The sequence below is a fragment of the Carlito syrichta genome, unplaced genomic scaffold (assembly GCF_000164805.1).
Source record: "Carlito syrichta isolate Samal-C Ts95f unplaced genomic scaffold, Tarsius_syrichta-2.0.1 Scaffold118225, whole genome shotgun sequence".
Classification (NCBI taxonomy): domain Eukaryota; kingdom Metazoa; phylum Chordata; class Mammalia; order Primates; family Tarsiidae; genus Carlito; species Carlito syrichta.
The window spans coordinates 13,297-13,951 of record NW_007062321.1 but is presented as its reverse complement, the minus strand read 5'-3'; the positions used below and the strand labels follow the sequence as shown (position 1 = coordinate 13,951).

The window sequence follows — 655 nt, the reverse complement described above, 5'->3', positions numbered from 1 at the left end:
ATTTTGATTTATTGTAGAGATGAGGTCTCACCAAGTTGCCCAGGTGGGTCTCAAACCCGCAGGCTCAGGCAATTCACTCACCTCAGTCCTCCAAAGGCACGGGATTACAGGCTGAGCCACCGAGCCCGGCTCACATGGGCTGTTAACATTGAAACTGATCAAGATTAAATAAGATTCAGCCAGGTACATTGGCTTTTGCCTGTAGTCCCAGCTACTCAGAAGGGCTGAGGTGGGAGGACTGTTTGAGGCCAGGAGTTTGAGACTGCTCTGGGCAACATAGCAAGACCCCATCTCTACAAATAGCTGTTTAAAATGAGCTGAGAGCCAAGTGCAGTAGCTCATGCCTGTAATCACAGCACTGAGGAAGGCTGAAGCTGGAGGACTGCTTGAGACCAGGAATTTGGGACCAGCCTGGGCAACACAGTCAGACCTCATCTTTACAAAAAAATAAGAAATTAGCCGGGCATGGTACCACATGCCTGTAATCCCAGCTACTTGGGAGGATGAGGTGAAAGGATCACCTAAGCCCAGGAGGTCAAGGTTGTGGTGAGCCATGATTGTGCCACTGCACTCCAGCCTGGGTGACAGAGTGAGTCCTCGCCTATAAATAATTAACAAACAAATAAAGAAAATTAGCCAGGTGTGGTGGCTCGTA

At 49.2% G+C, this 655-nt stretch overlaps 1 protein-coding gene across 2 annotated transcripts in view; it reads right to left on the bottom strand.

Annotated features, from left to right (window-relative positions):
• NUCB1 (nucleobindin 1) overlaps positions 1-655 on the bottom strand; it is a 15,297-nt gene that overhangs the window by 3,689 nt on the left and 10,953 nt on the right. The window lies entirely within an intron of this gene.